Genomic DNA, 18,190 nt, shown 5'->3' on the forward strand with positions numbered 1-18,190 from the left:
ATCGTGAGATGCGGTCTGGTGTGATGTAGGTTTCAGAAAAACATTTTCTTTATCGTGCCAACGTTTCGATCTTTATTGAGANAGATCGAAACGTTGGCACGATAAAGAAAATGTTTTTCTGAAACCTACATCACACCAGACCGCATCTCACGATTTCTAAATAAATATCGATTAACGGTCACTCATCACCACACACACGTATATTTCAGTGTATATGTTTTTATATGTATATTTATATGAATTGTGTAAATAATTAAAATTGTGGGTGTGTGTTTAATCAGAAGGTCGATGGCGCAAGATCGAGTACCCCATCAGCAATAACACTGCGGGGGACGCTAAATGGCTTGACTGTTGGTAGCTCCCGGGAGAAAAAATTAAACAAAAATAAAAAATAATCATACAGCTGAATTGTGTGATGAAGGCAAATTAAAACAAGGAAATATCTCTGTAAAATCAAGCTTAACAATTGGCAGTGCTGAAAAGTAGACTAAGTGAAAAACTGCAAAAATCAACAACAAAGCCTGACAGCGAAATAACACTAACTATTGACATGACTTGTGACTTCCTCAACAATACTCAACAAAAAATAATTAATCTTTTTATATAAGGTTTTTGGTTGAAATGAAAAAGTTAGTGCCACGAGAGGGATTCGAACCTACGACCTTAAATACGCCGCTGCTCTACCACTTGAGCTATCGTGACTTCGAACAACTCGGACACTAAGTTCCCACTTCAACCCACCTTTCGAATTTTCTCTCCTTTTTGCTATTTTTCATTCATTTCAATCAATACCTTACATAAAGATTAATTAATTGAAAGAAGTAATTTGGTCTATCGGACCACAAATATAAAGGATTTAATAAAAAAGAATGTACAACAAATAAGATATTAGAAGGTTTAGACTTATATAGGAAAACTAAGGAATCTGCAGTTGACTACCGTTTAAATTTGACACTACCTACCTCACACATACATAGACAATTAAGACAAAAGACCATCGAGTAATGGGATAAATTGGGGAGGGTTAGTTCCAAGAGTTAGGTCAGTGGAGATTTACCTTCAATTCCGAACTAGTTGAAAGCTTCACCAAATTTTAATGCGTTTTATATTTTAAAAGGATGGTGTGTCTGACCGGTCACGGTCCCTTTATGATTTATTTGTTCCAATTAATCCTTGCGAAAATCAAGCGTCTCAGACTCCGAAACACCTGATGAATGACTGCTCCTTAAGGAAACGTGAAGGGTCAGTTCTTATGTTAGGAACGATAACTGCCGGAAATTGACCAATTGAGTCAAATATCTTAGTTTCAACCTGTGATCAACCAGAAACTATCAAGCATTTGATTTTAGAGTGTCCAGAATACGAGTCTACCAGAACAGACTTCCTTGAAAATCTGTACAGCATAAAAGAAATCAACAAACCTGTCAGCTGGGAGAGCCTACTTGCTCTTAACAGAGTGGACGTATATCAGGTCATATATTCCTTCTTACAAAATACTGGCATCAACGTGTAAACGTGAAATCGTTAAGGTAGAGGTCGGTTCAATCCCCTTGGGTTTCAGCCCGGATGCGGGGCTGTCTTCGGGTCGGGCTCTCTAAACGCGCTGGGCATTTAGTCCCCGGGATGTGGGGGGATGTGGACTTTTCCATAGGACAATGCGTCATATTTTGTAAATGGTTTTTATCCACATCCTCCTGAAACACCCGTTTTAGGAAGAACAATAGCCTTTTAAATTGGGTAAAACTGTGAACGAGAGCCTCCCCGGGGATGGCTTTCTGCGGCCGGCAGAGATCCCCTCCTCGTAGGACGGATATTAGCTTCCCGAGCGTTTGACCTGTATTTATTCTGCAGTATTTATTGTAGTTAGTTGATAGTTAATCATTGCATCTGTTACTTGTTATTAATTTATTAGTTTGTGTCTTCAAATTGTTAGTTTTGTCAAAATGTAATTTGTTATTTGGTAGGTGTGCACCTTTATTTATTCATGTTGTTGTTATCCTTTGCTGTTGTTGTTTTCGCACCGAAATTTTTTATTCTTAGTACTTATTGTGTCGATCAATCTTTATTGCTCTCGTTAATTGCTCTCGTTACTTGTTATTTATTTATTGCTTTATGAATTTCTAGTCATGCTAAAAAATGGAATTTGATACTTCATAGGTCCGTACTCTTGCTGAATGTTCCAAAACAAAGCAAAAAAAAAAAAATCTTAGTTTCACCTATTTTTATCGACATTTTAAACATTTTATTAATCAAATTAACCTGTAATTTAATTTCTGTACATATTAAACAAACTCTCGCTTATATCGCTTATCGTCCAGCTCCAAGGTTGAGCTCCGGGTGCTGTCAACAGCTAGGTCAACTCAGCACTCAACGCATACAGTTCCTAAATACAAAGCCATACACACTCCCACTAATTCTTAAATAGAATCCTTCCTACTTATACCATTCACTGCATTAGGTGGTAGAAACTTTATGTTTCACACTGTTTACACCTTTTACATAACTAACCAAACTGAGAGTCGATGAAGTACTCAACATCGCGCCATTGGCCATCTTACATTACACATTCACTCCAACAAATTTTGGATTTACTCTCAACACAAGCTAGGTACACAACACATGCAATAAAACTTTCCTCCAAAATTCGGAACAGATATTCATGACAGGTGGCATTCCTATACGATCTGTATATAGAGCCAAGGAATTCACCCTTCAATTAAGTGGGTCATATCTCACAACCTTTCTCTACGCGCTGGACACATTCTCGGGCTTTAACCCATCAGGAAGTGTCCGTTTGTCAACCTTGCGTGGCCTATCCTTAATTGGGTGAGGATGACCCAGTTTTACTAGTCAGATCATCCAAGGGCCAACTGTAGAAAGTGCTCTTGATGCGTGAGCTCTATTGACCCGGACCATCGGGACCAACGGATGAAAAGAATAATTAATTGGAATAATTAATAAGATCAATTATAGCCCCTAAACAAATATGGACTACACTCATGATTATAAATATTATGTATATTTAAATTATGTAACTTACAGGAATTACATATATAGTTTTGTCGACTGAACTAATTAGGTTTGTTGGGTATGATCAATAAACTTCCCTCTATTCAGGATGTGCTGGCACAATATTCTTTTTGTATTATTAAAAATAATCTTGGGTGTTAAAAAAACCTACGAAAGCACAATATCTTATAAATCTGACAGTCCGTAATTGCGTACACCAGATACAAATTAGCGATTTGGAATAAGGGTAATTAACAATTTGGAAAAATTCGCAGTTTATTTTTAGGAAGGTAACCTATTGGAGCAGCACCACTTCAAAATCAATTTGACTCAATTAAATCTACGATCGAAATATGTAATTATTTTAATTATTGATCAATTATTTATAACTACAAACTATAATAAAGTAATGGCCTTGAACATTTTTTCTTAGGTGTTAGAAATAGATGAAATCCAACGTACAAAAAAAAAACTATTCCTATTTCTAATAAAATAAAATTGATAATTTCATATAGATATAAATTCATATAGATAATAATTGTAAAAGTTTCTTATGTATTTTTATGTGCTTCAGAGTAGTCGACACGATATCTTCGGCTCTAGAAAACAAACAATACTGCTCAGCCTTATTTCTGGACGTTACGGAAGCATTTGACCGAGTATGGCACCCCGGCCTCCTCTATAAGTTAAAATGTATCTTTAATTTTCTTGATGCGCAAAGGCTTCTCCAACCGCACCACTACTCCCGATAACGAACCAGCTTAACAGAGATTTTATAATGTATGAACTAGAGCGCTTTACCTCACTAATTTCGTGTATTGTTATCAGAAATTAATTAAGGGAAAGCGTATTATATTAAAGATTAATTTTGTCGTAAATCCAATATTATTCTTATAAATGGATACTAGGAAGATTAAAAGTATTACTTTGATTTTCATTAAAAGTCCATTAGTACGTCAATTTTGTTGCTCATCCTGGAAGCTGATGCGGTGGAGAATACCTGATTGATTTTATTTAAAAAAAAAAAAATGGTTTTGGTTAAATTTTTTGCTTAGGTCGGAAAGTAAAGTTTTCAGATGGATCCAAGAATAGTGTTTGTATCATTTCCTAACATCTGTCGCTATTTTGGACCGTCAGAGTTTCGGCATTTTGCCGTCTTTAGCGGATGGTTAGTAAGCTATAATAAAAAGGAAAATTCTAAAAAATCAAGATTGACACTTTTAGTATAGAAGTGACACTCGTACAAAAATGACAGTATTTCAAGACACTCGTTGTGATGAGATAAATGCTAGCTCTGACACTCTTTTGTGTAAGCGTATTACATTCTAAAGCTACAGTTGTTCAAGAACGTGGCGACGTGGTTATATAAGTTTTGAGGATTAAAGCTTGTGAAATTCGAAGGTATGCGAAGTGTCGAAGTAGATGGCCGAGGGAGGAAGTTGAAGTAAGACTAGCCCTCATCATCGTGGTCTGACGCTCTTTTAGGGATATGCAATAGACGGTGTGTCACATAATGAAAGGTTGAAAGTGTTGGATGCTTATAGAGCGAGAAGGCTGGCATGAAAACAGTTTTCGAACATGACATTTTCTAGAGAAGAACAAGATATAGATTTTGTAGTTTATACGGATTTGAAAATGGCGGGACAAAACAGCACCAAAGGGTTGGTGAAGTAGTTACGAAATATCTTTGAAAGTTATCGGCAAAAGTTTAGAAACAACGTTACTTGAGCGAGGGGGCGAAGACGAATAAATAAAAAATATAAATAATTACAATAATAATAAAATATTCGCCGAATAAATAAAAAATATAAATAATAACAATAATCATAACTCAGGAGCCACCATCAAAGATTATAGAGGCTTATAAAACGCCTGGAGTTTGTAGATTCCGTTCACTTTGTTCTGCAGATCGGGCAGGACTTCAGTTAAACAGAAAGGACAAGCAGACCACCAAACTACAGATTCATTACCCAGCGGGTCCTACCAGGATACCTGTCGCTCGATAGACCTAAGGGTTCAAAGTTCTACCTGATATACGCGGGGAACACACCCGATGCAACGCTATGCGACGCTACCCGACGCCTTATCACGTTTTGATAGGGTGTGCACATCTATTCGACGTCAAGCGCACGCCACGTACAGTCACACAGCGTGTATCACAAATCTGTATCACAATCGCAACGCCTCTTTTGTTCGTAATGCATTATTTTGAGCAAAAACCATGTAATAAATTGTTAGTTAAATTTTATGANATACATAACAAACTAACCGCTTACAAAACACTCATCAAACCTATTTAGACCTACGGGGTCGAGCTGTGGGGCTCGGCCAAATCATCCAATATCCAACGAATTCAGTCTTTTCAATCTAAAGTTCTCCGCCGTATCCTCAATGCTCCCTTCTACGTCACAAATCAAACGATCCATAAAGATCTTAAAATCCCTTTCGTGACAGATCTTATCCATACACGCTTCTTCACTTTTCACCCTAAACTGTCCCCCTAACTCACTAGCCCTAACTCTTTCCTCAACATCTCACCCTTACAATCCTCCACGCCGTTTAAAACGACGATGGCCTCGTGACCTTCTATCTAACCTACCGAATTAACTTTTACTCCCCCCCCCCAATTAAATTAAAAAACTTTATGTATCTATTATGTAATGTTCTTAATGACTTTTCTTTGGCCTAACCTTTCGGCATTAACCATATACCTATTTCCCCTTGAGACAAACGGAGTGCCACCGCCGCGGGCAGCCGCCCCCGTACAGCCGTAGGTTCCACCAGGTGCCCAAACGACTGCCCCCGTCTCAGCGACCTCCCTTCCAATCTCAGGTTTCTATTTTTTCCTTGCTTTAAATGTCCAGGTCGTTGCTGGGCAGAATACAGCGTCTAAAACATCCAAATCGCCTAATCTCAGAACTTGGGCCATGTTAATCGGAAGTGGGACTCTTTCCGAAATTAAAATGGCATAGAGCCTCTATAGACCTATGGAGCAAAGCGCGCATACGAGTAGAATATCGTCTGCTTCGGTTCTACTGAAGCCATCACACTCACAACATTCACTATTTTTCACCCCTATCTTATAGAGGTGATGGGGTAGTCTGTTATGATTAAGACGCAGTCTGCATATGGAAGTGAAAAATCTCCTAGGTCGGTTTATGCCATTAAACCACGGTTTTAGTTATAGGGATGATTTTATATCTGCATAATATTTGCCTTTGGTGAGTTTGGAATATTCGTATTCTCTTTGCCACTTCTTTTTAATGAGTGTCTATTATGAGAGCGAATATCCAGAAATGATATTCCATGAAGCGGTTGCCCTGGGACTGCAGCTTCTTTGGCCAAGAGATCCACTTCATTGTTGAAAGCATTTGTGTCGTGAGCTTTAACCCACATGAGATAGATTTTAGTGCGGGAACTAGATTCTTAATCTTAATAATTGGATTTTATTTTTCATGTTATTTCATAGATTGATTAAATTATTTTAAAAAATTGTGTACAATTACAAAAGGAATCGTCAAAAGTGTTTAATGTTTGTCAATAGTTCATGCTGTATATTTTAAAATAATCCTAGCTTGATTCAGTTTTTGGATAAAAAAAGTCAAAAGACAAGTCAAATGAATTTGAGGTGATTCCGTATGTCAAATAATAATCTAAAATATCGATATTATTGAAAGTTTACTTGTACCTGGTGTCAAAAAGTCCGACATCTTCATAGAAATTGTTCTCTCAGGAATCCTCCTCCTACCGCAGTACAATAATTTGTCATACGTATGAAAACAAGTAAATAAATTACAAACACAAACGATTGCCTGACGATGACTGCGGCCGGAGGACGGAGGAAATATATCGACGGTCGAAAAAGCCGCGGGTGGGTCTGGCTCGGTTTCAGACAAAAGGTTGAGCCCAAGACGAAATTAATCTCCCTGGAATAAACTTAAAAAATCTATCGGTTCCGTTAACGAGTTTAAAGTTGCCCTTATTATACATTCATACGACTTTCATTCATCGGCCCACGCACAGGAAGTGTAACCACGTGCCTGTGACGTCATGGTCGTTTTTTAATAATAATTATATGTTTATAGTCTTTAAAACGAAATTATCGGCGTATCGTTAGGCGCCGACTACCGAAACAAGTCGTTTGGAATCGATTAGAGGGATTGATTTATCGTGCTGATACAACAAAAATTATTTAGCGACCATATGTTGAATCAGGTCTTAAGAATCACCACTTCCTCTGACCTTCTCAAAACGATGTCATTCTTTTGAACATGTGGTCAGAAAAATAATATAAATTTATTACGCATATTATGGACCTAAAGATCTTATTGCATAAAATAATTATTTTATTACTGATTGAAATAAAGTAATAAGTTTTCTGGTGATATCTGTGGTGAAGAACCTGTTCCTCGATACATTAATATACATGGCATGTGTTTGCACTGAAATGAACTGACTTCATTTTCATTATCAAACTTTCATACGAGTCGGTACGCTCTACAGAATAAATACTCACATTTTCAGTATTAACTCATTTTAATTTGTGACATATTATCGATAACAGGCCTACAAGACTTGTTGATCGACCTGCATATAATCTATGTGGAGTTTCAATCTTCATGAGGTCATTAGACAGGTGAAGAAAAAAGAAGTCTAATTGTTGGGTTCACCAAGCTTTCGGCAACCAAGTGCCATCATCAGGGCTTTCCCAAGAGTGCAGAAAACTATTAACATGGTAAAACTATTGTAAAAACGTCTTGTATTTAAGGTTATGAAGCACATGGCCAGCATACTACATTTAACATGTAGTGAAAATAGTCATCTCGCTAATAAAAATCCATATGACTACGTTCAACAATTTTGTTCTGACTAGCAATTTCTTATAGGTAACATTTATGATCACAGAGTATTTTGACTAGAATTATAGCTATTTATAAAGTCTATGTACACAGGATTAACATTAATGAGAAAGAGAGAGAGAGCGACAAACACCGTCGCCACAGATTGGACTGATGGTTAGTGACTGTTCAGTCAATTTTGATGGTGATGATTTGATGAATTGTCAGGTATGCGAGGTGATGATTGATTTTAGGATTTGGTAATAATGAATGGGTAGTAACTGCTTTAGTTTGAAAAACGAGTACCAGACTCAAAAGCGCTTGCTGCATGTCCTAAGAACGCACCCGAGCAGTACAAAAAAAGAACAAGTAAGTTTCATACCTCGCCTAGCTTAAATCCTAGATTGCGTCCCACATGACTGGACTTTTACGGCCAATGGCACTTTTTTAATGAAGGGACCCCCAAACCAATCGTGAAAGTAAAAAAAAAAAAAAAAACTAATGGTGTACATTTTCAAAAGTGAATTTTTTATTTGAATTTGTTTTATTTTTTATTTTAGTTATTTTTTAACATAACACTTTGTGTACTTAATTTGAAATTTTCAAAACAAAACAAAAACATTACAAGAAATGTAGATAAAATCGTTTTTAAAAAATTGATAATAAAGTTAATAAAATTGAGCACAATTGTCGTTTTTAATCCACCGTATAAAGATTTGAATTACTAAATGGCATAATTTATTATTGTAATAAACTGAAAAAATAGATTATGGTGATTGATAAAAAAAAAACTGATCATGCGTCGGATTAGAGATAAAGATAAAGATGGAAGAAGTATAAAAAGAGATCTCTACCGCTTTATGGCGAGCTGTACGAAACAGGTTGAAATGAAAAAAAAAAGTGGTTTAATAAAACTCTAAAAATTCATGATTCGCTCAGGCTGTTCAAATTCAGACAGTTAATACAAAGAGATTTACACATTAAGAAGTTTTTTTTAATATATATTTATTGATAAATGACTTTATCCTTTAACTCAAAATTTGGTCAACATTAAATGAATGATGGATTAAATGAATGAATGATGATGAACGTGAATAAGATGGATAAAGAAAGTTGGAATTAATGTGCAATACAGCTGAAATGCTGCCTCTAATCATACTACTTGAGCATAATAATGTTTACAAGGATAATTTTAGGGTAGTTTACAAGGGTGTAGGGTTTCATCAGAATGTATTAAGGTGAGTATTTTCATGAGTAAAAAAATGACATGTTTTTAATTTTGAATTTCTTGTTTATTTTTAAAGGTTATTTGGAGATCGTGAGATGCGGTCTGGTGTGACGTAGGTTTTAGAAAAACATTTTCTTTATCGTGCCAACGTTTCGATCTTTGTTGAGATCATCTTCAGGGCATTGTTTAAATTATACAAATACATGTAGGATGTGAAAAAATGAATTTATACAATGCTAGAAATTTTAGCTCAATCAAACTATTTGTACTCACTCAGTGTTTATTTTTAAAATAATTTATTCGTATATATTACCTCTTTGACTATGGAGATTCATTTTTTTTTAAATCTCGTCTCAGAATATTATCTATTTTGTTTGGATAATCGATCAATCATAATATCAATGGATCCCGAGCTAATGCCCAGAAAAGATTGTAGCTGGAATGGGCCAGGTCTGGGTTATAAGGTGGGTGCGGTAACAATTCGAATCTGGGACATACAATGCCATTGTCTTCCTGCAATAGGCATCAGGATAAGGATAAAAGAGGTGGTCACAAGACCTTCTGCACCTCGATCCAGAGTAGATCCATCCATCCAACACGTTGTATTGTCAAGGGAAAAGGAGTCAGATTCAACATCTCATTATTATATGGCACTTAACCCCCCCCCCAAATATAACAGGCTAAATTTTGATTTTTGAAAATGTTTTTATTCAGACACAAAATACATTTGCTCTTAAAATAATCATATTTATTGACTCACCCCTATGTATTTTTCCTATAACCCTCCGAATGCGTTACATACAAAGTTCCAGGTTTTATTGGTTAAAGTTCGCTTTATTTTTATAGAAGATTTATCATTCGCATTTGTGCAAAAGTTCCATTGTGCAGGGAAGAAGTAGACTTCCGTTCTGGTTCCTTTGGATTTTGATCACGAAAAGAACAAAAGCGTAGTTATCCCGGTAGGCGGTCATGCGGAGCTACGTGATCCTACTAACCGGGCCGCGAATGTAAACAGAAAGAGGACAGGGATAAAAAGAGACGAGGAGAAGGAAAGAGAGAAAAAACGGTAATTGGTCGGTTGAATTTATATTCCCCGGGGTATTGTCGGAATAATTGTCGTGGGAGTCGCTTATGAAGGTGATAGTGATCTGTCGGCTCCGTCCGAGATCCTATCTTATACTTTCTGGAAGGAGATAGCCGGCCGAGGTGTCCCTCGTATCGGACCGGGAGATCTCGCGCTCGAAGATTTGTGCCTTCTCCTATTCGATTTGGTGATTTCACTTACAATCCATTACTATTTTCCTATACATCACAAACATCGGAGTAAATTAGATAAATTGCTTTTGTTAAGACTGAACAGGTTTTATTATTTACACTATGTGACTGCCATTCGTAAGAGTCAAGAGAGAAGAAAAGAAAATTTAAAATTTGTTCGGAACAGTTTGAAATTATTTGTAGGTCGTGAGATGCGGTCTGGTGTGACGTAGGTTTTACAAAAACATTTTCTTTATCATGCCAACGTTTCTATCTTTTTATATTTATTAGGTTTCGTGGTCCGCTTGACCAAATAAATTCTTTTCAATTAATTAAGGTTTTGGTTGAGATAAAAAAGTCAGTGTCACAAGCATGTGAAAAATGGCAAAAAGGAGGGAAAATTCAAAAGGTGGGGTTGAGATGGGAAGTTAGTGTCTTAGTGGATCGAAGTCACGATAGCTCAAGTGGAAGAGCAGCGGCGTATTTAGCCGAAGGTCGTGGGTTCGAATCCCGCTTATGACACTGACTTTTTATCTCAACCAAAACCTTAATTAATTTAAAAGAGTTTCGATCTTTATTGAGATCATCTTCAGGGCCTGGGATTTATACACATCGTTTAAATTTTACAAATACATGTAGGATGTGAAAAAAAATGAATTTATACAATGCTAGAAAATTTTAGATTAAAAAAAATAATAATAAATTTATACATTGCTAGAAAATTTTAGATAAAAAAAATGAATTTATACAATGCTAGAAAATTTTAGATTAAAAAAAATAATAATAAATTTATACATTGCTAGAAAATTTTAGATTTAAAAAATGAATTTATACAATGCTAGAAAATTTTAGATAAAAAATAATAATAATAAATTTATACAATGCTAGAAAATTTTAGATTCAATCAAAGTATTTGTGTAATGTATATATTTTGTATATTTATAAATTCATGTTTTTTTCACATCCTACATGTACAGATTCAACCATCGATTATCCCGCTCTGTTGTGTACGCTCTTCAGCACTTCTGAGGGTCGTCGAAGTTTCAATCCGACAATTGTACAAATTGATGAAGGTTTAAATAAATTTAAGAAAACAGAAATGCAGTTGGAAGTCTGTACGCAAAGAAAATAAAGTACAATTTTTTCATATATTCAATTATTTGCAACTTAAAAGACTTCATATAAATTGGTTTTACTTTTAAATATTAAAAGAATAACTCTCCAAATCCAATATCCTTTGTCATTAGAGTTTATGACTGAATATAAAAGTATAAGTTTGTTGCCATTAGTTTAGGATTTTTACAGTGATTACAAAGGAGTTTCATCTTATGCTATAACTATTGGCAGATCGTGAGATGCGATCTGGTGTGACGTAGGTTTTAGAAAAACATTTTCTTTATCGTGCGAACGTTTCGATCTTTATTGAGTCATCTTCAGGGCTCAAAATATTTGTTTTCTGCGTAATTGTGCCATTCTTGTGAAGCACTGTGAACACGACAACTTTGAGCCTTGAAAATGATCTCTAGTAATCATCAAGTAACGGTCGCTAAACACCACAATTTGAAATATTTTATATTTCATAAATTTAAATTTTGTGTGGCTGTTGGTACGTATTAGAATCTAAGGATGTTTAAGTCCATTTTTTCTAGTTAATTTTTATCTTTATATAGCTTAACTTCAGTCCAATTATTACTTAATAATTACGAAGGCTTGTTTAGAGATAAAATAACTCAGCTAAAGGAACGGCAAGTAGAATCCAACTTCTGTTGGATAGGGGACATGGAGGAGTCCAAGGCAATGAGCTTGTGGATAGCATGGCAAAACGAGGTGTGAAAAAAGGGCAAAATTTAGAATCCCCCATACCAGTGGAGGAGTTCAAAAGCAGTTTGGAAAAGGAAGTATATGTCACGTGGAACAAGCAACTAAACACCTTCTCCACTGGTAAATTTTACCAGGATACAAACCCGACGATCTGCAGGACACCGTGGTTCTTTAACTTTCCGATGTCTAAAATAGAGTGCACTACAATAAATAGAATCAGGTGTAACCACAGCATTAGTGGAACATATTTGAAGAAAATAGGGCGAAGACGGAGTGAACTATGTTTAGTATGCGAAGATAATAAGGAATAAGGAGGCTGATAGGTATCCTAACGGGCCATTGCCCCTTGAGAAGACACCTCTTCATAATGGGTACTCTACCAGACCCCTTCTGCCGCTTCTGCGAAACAAAAGAAGAAACGGCCCGACACTACCTCGCAGAATGCGATAGGTATGCTAGGGAAAGATTTAATACTTTCGAAGGAGAGGACATAACCAAAACACTCCCCAGGATAAAATGGTCCACAATCCTGGGGTTTGTGAATAGGTCCAATAGGTTTATACAGGACTCGNTAAAAAGCGAAATTACTCTGAAATGGTTGAGAATCGGACCATGGACAATATGAACTTTTTTGTTCATTTTAGGGTGAAGAATCTACTGGAGAAGTTTGTAGCACGAGTAGCAATTCACCCTGTATAGTATGCGAAGATATGGAAAACCTGGAACACCTCATAATGAAATGCAAGAAGTATAATAATGAAAGGACACAGATGTTGGACAAGCTGAACTTGAATTAAAATCTGATCAAGCCGTTTTATTATAAAGCCGTACTGCAATTAAATGATTTGGAAGTGTGCAGTGCAATTTTGGATTTTCTAAGGGCTACGGATTTAAAAATTTGATCAGAAAGGGAAAGAGATTGTCTCTGAGCCAATTGCCAAAGAGGCAAAGGCCAAAAAAATATAAAATAGTCTGTGTTTTGTGTGTTTAATTATTTCAGTTGTACGTCAAGTCAAGAATATAAATTAACTCAATCGTCTTTTAAATAAGTTTGAATTTATGTGTATTCAAATGTAATATCTTCGACTAGACTCTACTAGCGTATCCACAAGCTTGATACCATACGAAGTCCATCTTTTTGCATGCAAATAATATGTGGACGTCACAAGGGCAGTCTGCACTCTCAATGATATTAAATCTCCATAAATAGGCCCGATTCTCGCCATGCTCAGACTACACTTACGGGGGGGGGGGGTTACAATTTATGCTTATTGTAGAGCTCTTTCTTGACACGACCTTTGTGTGAATACCTTTCAAGCTGGACATCAAGCGACCGTCTCGTGTCCAGTCATTTTTTGACTAATTCTGTCATCTTGTTTCAGTCTAGTACTGTGAGACGTTTTGGTCAACTTTCAAAGAAATTTCTTACTCTTATTTCAAGCTTTAAACGCTCATCATCAGTTGACTGAGTTATAAGACATCTCTCGATATGAATTGTAAAAGTGATCGAACCCTCCGATCCAACGTCAACGCGACGTTCAATGGGAAGCTGGCTTAGCATGTTTATACCCATCCAGACAGGTGAAATTTTAAGTGCAAAAATCGTGAATTACAACATAACTGAATATTATCTTAATATACAGGGTGAATTGCTACTCGTGCTACAAACTTCTCCAGTAGATTCTTCACCCTAAAATGAACAAAAAAGTTCATATTGTCCATGGTCCGATTCTCAACNATCGGACCATGGACAATATGAACTTTTTTGTTCATTTTAGGGTGAAGAATCTACTGGAGAAGTTTGTAGCACGAGTAGCAATTCACCCTGTATACTGTAACAAAATAATTTTAAATTAGTGATTAATTTCTTCGTCAAATATTATGTACGTACATGTTTAAAATAGTAGATAAATCAAAATCTAAAACATTATTTATGCATTTATCTCTATACGTTTTTCCTACATCCTACAATTTTTATTTCAAATTTTCAACTAATCTAGTTCCTTCTCCCTTTGTTAAAACTGTTGAATTTAAATTTAAATTGTTTTGTTTCATTTAGATAGTCCCTAAATTCAGAAAATTTATTCGATTTAGGCAAGTGTTTTTTTTTTACTCTCGTTTTAATATATCTGCCTCTTTGTCCTACATATTTAATATCGCAATTTGTATAATTCTTGGATTGAAACTTCGACGACCCTCAGAAGTGCTGAAGAGTGTCCACAACAGGGCGGGATAATCGAGGATTGAGTCTGGTTTCCCAGCAGACCGTTCACCATAATCAAATTGTTGCACGATAATGGTACAAAAAAAAAGTCCCAGGTTTGTACACCCCTTTCGAGAGTTAAAAAATACACCTATTCAATGTGTGAGAGCAATGTGAACGGTACGGACTGAAGAGGTTCGGTTTAAGCCCTGACCCGTGACATCTCTAATAACAGTTTAGATGGGAAAGGGCTAAATTGGCCAATTATTTATTTAGTTCCTCGCACTTGTTCAATCTGTTGAGAGTTTTTTTCCCCTCCCGCCTATATATTAACAACTGCGAATTATCCACTGAGGTACGAGAGAGGCCGGCTTTCTTTGATTTAGACCTCAACCTTCTTTCTCGATGATAGCAATTACAAGGATTGTCTCATTTCTGTCAAAAATTGTCAGTGTCTCAATCATTTTTTTTGTCTTCTTTTGCCTATTACAATGTTATGTATACTGATTATATTTAGTGGTCTATTGACCAAATTACTTCTTTCAATTAATTAATCTTTTCGTGTAAGGTTTTGGTTGAATGAAAAAGCTAGTGCCATGAGCGGGATTCGAACCGACGACCTTCGGCTCAATACACCGCTGTTCTAACCACTTGAACTATACTGACTTCAATCCTCTCGGACACCAACTTCCCATCTCAACCTAAAACCTTTCGAATTTTCCCTCCTTTTTGCCATTTTTTACCAAAACCTTACATAAAAAGATTAATTAATTGAAAGTTACGTATACTGTTTGATTATATCTTTATAACATATATTAATTATGTATTAACTTATTTGCCTTGAAATAAACTCCACATAAAATAAAACTGATTAAATTTTATATCCCTTCCGTTGATTAACAAATCCGTTACTACAGATGCGTAAAAATTTAATTTATAATCATAATTATTTTACTGTGTAACACAAACATCGGCAATCCAAAATTTAATTCGCAAGGAATACAGTAAATTAATTCTTGGGAAATTTCACGTGAAATCCCAAAACGTCTCGCAGCATAATTTAGGCCTCACAATCAGCTTTCTTTGCGGAATTTACGACCTGATAGACCATCGGGTTTGGTGTCGCCTGAAAAGTTACTTAAGATTGTAACATGTTGCAAACCTCGTCGTGACAACAAAGTAAACCTGTTGATTTGTTTTATTTGACCCAGCACACTATCTCGATGAAAGGGTACTTTTTATATTTGGTACAGTTCATGAGCAATATTGTTCTAATCTCCTTAAATCGCTCTAGTGAGAGGGCCATGGTAAACAATGATAAATATCTCGACCTTTCGGTCTTTACGGCAGGCGGTCTGCGACCATTGCTCTACGATTTAAAATTTCTTTAATTTCATCATGGTTATTTATCGCTTTTTACAAGAAATCTACTTTTTCTTTTCTTGTTTTGTTTTTTATTTTCTATTTTCTCCATGATTGCCTGTTGTAATTTTGCCAAACTTCAGGGGCGTACTCTCTGCCAGGACGATCTTTAAGCGACCACCCATCGGTAAAAATTGTAAAAACAAATTTTTCTAACTGTTTCCCCGCTGTGTTGTGCAGATGAGTGTTTGTGAATATTGATTATTACAACACAATTATTAAATTAATATATTAAAATGTTTGTAATCTTTGTCGAAGGCTAATTTTTTAATGAACTTAAGGAATTAACTTAACTCACTTAGGCACCAAAGCACATTTAGCCGATGGCTGCATAGTATGTATTTCTTAACAGCATTGCCTGCCTGAAGACTGCGCGCTGAACGAACAACTGCTAAAAAATAAATAGGGATATTGCCAATTTGGTTGTATTTACTTTCCCTGGTATTTTTATTTTATTTTTGTTATAAATTGCATTAAAATTTATTAGAAATTATTGTTTTTTACTGAAGGAAAATTTAATGAAAGGATTTTGAAAAGTAACAAAATAAAAGGTGTTAATTCCATAATTTTGGTTATTGGACAAAATAATTTTTTAAACAATTAATACCGTGTATCATGTCCTATGTTAGTATTGGGTTGTCCGGAAAATAATGCAGGATTTTGGTATTAAACAAAAAAAAAGAAACTAGTTACTTTAAAGCAATGTTCTTTAATCAAAATAATTTCCCATACTCTCAATACATTTCTCCCAACGTGTTGGTAACTTATTAATTCCGTCTGAGTAGAATTCAGAATTTTTAGAATTGATAAAGTCAATAAATGCATTTTCCAGTTCCGTTTGATTTTTGAATATTATGTGTTGTAAGTAGTGGTCCAGGTGTCTAAAAAATGGTAGTCAGTAGGCGAGAGGTCCGGAGAGTAGGGTGGGTGAGGCAAAGTTTCATAGCCAAGCTCCAATAATTTTTGTGACGTTACACGTGACACATGTGGTCGAGCGTTGTCATGCAACAAAATGGGCCCTTTCCGATTGACCAAAGAGGGCTTCATTACTGCCAATTTCTGATGCATGGTATTAATTTGGTTACAGTATGATTCAGCATTGATGGTTTCGCCAGGATTTAAGAAGCTGTAGTGTATTAAACCAAATGAAGCCCACCATACCGTAACCATTACCTTTTTTTGATGAGTTGGGGGCTTTGGAAAATGTATTGAGCTTCTCCTTTGTCGAGCCACTGTCCAGAACGTCTAGTGTTATCGTAGAGAATCCACTTTTCGTCACATGTAACAATTCTGGCCAGAAATGGGTCATTTTTGTTTCGACAAAGAAGTGATGCACAAACATCAAAGCGCTGATTTTTTTGGCGATCGTTTAATGAGTGTGGAACCCAATTTTCGAGTTTTTTCACTTTTCCAATCGCCTTGAGGTGGTCAGCGACGGTCGTTTTACTGACTTTGAGTTGCTCTGCAAGTTCTCGAACAGTTGTTTTGGGGTTTTCTTCCACCACTGATCGCAGAACATCATCATTAAGAGAGGAAGGCCTTCCACGACCTTCTTCATCTTCAAGGCTGAAATCTCCCTCCCGAAATTTTTTAAACCACCTTTGCACAGTGCACTCATTAACACAACCCTCGCCCCAGACTTGGTTAATGTTTCTAGCCGTTTGGGCTCCGCTTCGGCCGAGTTTAAACTCGTAAAAGAAAATCGTACGAAATTCTCGCTTTGACATTATAAGGATGACTGAATTATTTCCAAGTAGCGGAATGCTACAGAGGTAAACAAACAATATCATTTGGAAGAGGATTAATAAGAATGAGTAATCCTGTAAACGTAAACAGAATATTTTATATAGATTTTTTTTAATGAAAACTTAAAATCCTGCATTATTTTCCGGACAACCCAATAAAACCTCGGTGCACCTGTTAGGCATACTATTAATAAGGTTGTCACTTATTTCATAAGGAATTCATAGATGTTGCAATGCTGCACTCAGTTGTTGCAGGTCAACTGACTGCGGATGGTGATCGAAAAGCCTTCTCTGCAACACATCCCACATGTACTCAATGGAATTGAGGTCTGGAGACAATGGGTGAAGGGGCAGATGTGAAATTCCCAGGTTTTCTAAACACTGATGAACAATTCTGCCTCTATTAGGTCTGGCATTGTCATCCAGAAATTGAAAATCCCTGGTTTGAGGTCTATACTCGATACTTTCTTGGATATAATGGACTGCGGTGAGGTTGCCTTCAACCCCAGTTCGTCCTCCAGTATAAATCCCAGCCCAGACCATTACACCGCCTCCTCCAAAGTGCACTGAAGGGACCATGAACTGGGGCACAGAACGCACCCCCTGTTCTCGGTAGACTCTTCGGCATCTGCAATCACTATAAAAACGTGACTCATCAGTAAACATAACA

This window comes from Cimex lectularius, unplaced genomic scaffold (genome assembly GCF_000648675.2).
Source record: "Cimex lectularius strain Harlan isolate CLEC.00 unplaced genomic scaffold, Clec_2.1 scaffold34, whole genome shotgun sequence".
In the NCBI taxonomy this organism is placed as follows: Eukaryota; Metazoa; Arthropoda; class Insecta; order Hemiptera; family Cimicidae; genus Cimex; species Cimex lectularius.